Source organism: Argopecten irradians, chromosome 14 (assembly GCF_041381155.1).
Source record: "Argopecten irradians isolate NY chromosome 14, Ai_NY, whole genome shotgun sequence".
Classification (NCBI taxonomy): Eukaryota; Metazoa; Mollusca; class Bivalvia; order Pectinida; family Pectinidae; genus Argopecten; species Argopecten irradians.
Window position 1 is genome coordinate 11761341 of NC_091147.1, and position 2482 is coordinate 11763822.

A 2482-nucleotide genomic window follows, 5' to 3' on the forward strand; every position below is an offset into this window, starting at 1 on the left:
CGTCGGAGCACTGACAACTGTTTAGTCAGTGTAGCACGATATCTGCACGAGTTCGAGCTTCTGGATCTGGCATGGAACCAGAAGGAGGTTCACTACATCGCGACATCTCGGGAAAGTGAACAGCCTCAACAAGAACCAGCATTTCAGGTTGGGATGGTGGGAGACGTTCAGTTGGCAACCGCCGCCACACTGGAGAGGAGACTGGAGGATGTTGGCACTGCGGCTTCTTGCCCAGCCAAATAAGAAGATTTGGGTCTCCTCAGTGAGTCGAACATGGATGTGGACACCCCGGATTCTTCCATCTTGGAGTGTCCGAAGAAGGCAGTGATCAGTCCAATTCGGGTGAAAGTGGCAGAGGCGCCTGGGCTGGGGAAGGAGAGGTCCGGGCTTCTAGCCCAGTCTCTCGGAGGCACTACAAGGAACCCTCAACGACGAAGACTAAATCACGGTCCTCTGGACATGGATCAAGATCCAGGGGGCATTGGCTTCTTGCCCGACCCCCCAGAAGAGAGGACAAAAGGAAAGCTGCGTCAGCCTCTCATCAGACGAGTGAGAGACGAGTGACGTTTTCGTCAAGGAGACACCAGGAGGTTCTACAGGCTTCTGGTCAATCTCATTCGACCCAGAACCCATCAAGAAAACGCGACAGATCGAGACCTGAGGAACCTACACAGGCTAAGGCGCAGGGAGGTGGAGAGACTTTGTTGAGTACCAGGCTGTAAGGCACCAAATGTCTATGTGAAGGTACATGCCTTCAGATACCACATTCCTGGTATTTGTAATGAAACTCTGCCACCCGAGGACCAGGAGGTCTCGGCACTGCGGAAGAGGGCCTTGATACAAGTCGGCACGTGGCTTATGGCCCGGCCAGGGACTTGGAAGGATCTTATGACATATGTTCGCATGCAGCACATGATGTCACAAGCAGACAATTCTCAGGTCAGCGAGGTCCACACAGAAGCAATGACGGCCATGTGTAAATTCATGGATTGGCAGGTCCCCACCAGTTTTCAGCTGGAGCCGATGAACTCGCCGGCAGTGTTGCTACACTGGAGGGCCATTCTACTGATATAAGCCGGTCTGAAGGATGAGGATCGGGAGTACTGGAAGAAGTCTTATCCAGCTCCACCTGAGATGCTGAAGGAGGTGGAACTTCCAGTGGCTTTCGATGCTCACTTTTACTTGGATCGTACCAGCAAGAGAATGGGGTTACCTTCCACAGCCACGTTCAGTAGCATTTTGGAGGGTACGGCGGTTAACACTAGGAAGGAGGTGAGGCTGGTCGGGACATGCGCATCCTTTTGTGACCCGGTCACTTATCCCTCCGGGCGGAGTCTTCTTGACCTCCCAGAGGATATGGTTGTGGCTGTAGGACTTCATCCTAAGCATCATCTCTGGGATCAGAGAGAGGAAGATGAGTGGGTTAGACAGCTCAAGGTACTCTCCTGGTTGTCAAGGGTGAAGGCTTTGGGTGAAGTTGGATTGGATCACTCGGAGCCACGAGGACGGTGGCCAGGCCAAATGGACCGATTGGAGAGAGCACTGAGGCTGGTGCGAAAACGTCCTGCCTTGGTACTCCATTGTAGAGGGATGTCCGGTGACAATGGGACGGAGGCCTATATGTTATTATTGCATATAGTAAGGAGTGAGGATCTGCTGATCAGAGGGTGTATTTGCATTGCTTCTCTGGAGATGAATACGTCCTCAGCCAGTGGTCAACAGCGTTCCCAAACCTTTACCTCGGATTTACTCGAATGGCAAGGTCATTCACCGGCCCACAGACTCGTGCCCTGAAGGCTGTCGCGGATGACAGGATTGTCTTGGAGACAGATGCGCCATATTTTGTGGGATCAGGTCAGGGATGGTCGGCCCCAAACCAGCTGTACTCTGTGGCGGAGATCATCGCTCCAATACGACACATAAGGGTGGAGAAGTTGCTGGAAACTTCTACTGAGAACGCCAGAAGGTTGTTCCAGTGAAACAGTTCCATGATGGGGACCTTCAGACCAGGACCAGGTCTGAGATGAATTGGATGAGCCAGAGCAGGAGGCTTCTTGCCCAAGTATAGCTCTGAGGGATGTGTCTCGGTGACTTCTGGCTATGAAGAAGACACAACAAAAGGTGAGAGTTATCCAGTCTCTTTGCAAAGCATAACTGTGGCTTCTGGCCCAGATTGCATGCAAAGCCCAGACATCCGATGTACCTGCAGGTGAAGTATTGATCCGGGACTGCATCCTTCATCATAAAGGTGGGAGGAGTGTAGTGAAAGTGAATTTTACTGGGGTAAGTATTTGCCTCTAGTGAGTGAGGGGTGTTTGTATTGCCGGATGTAGCGCATGCGCAGTGTGTGAAGCGAGTACGAAGCGGGCCAGATGACTGGAGCCAACTTTCAGCGGTAAATAAGTAAATATTACACTATATCCTGACCTAGAACTCATCAGAGTGTGCGGAAACACTTCAGTGCTATATCACTGAAACATGT

The 2482-nt window shown here is 51.8% G+C and overlaps 1 pseudogene; it reads left to right on the forward strand.

Moving 5' to 3' along the window:
- The first annotated feature begins 273 nt into the window (after positions 1-273).
- On the forward strand, positions 274-1979 carry LOC138308020 (putative deoxyribonuclease TATDN2; annotated as a pseudogene).
- The last annotated feature ends 503 nt before the right edge of the window (positions 1980-2482 follow it).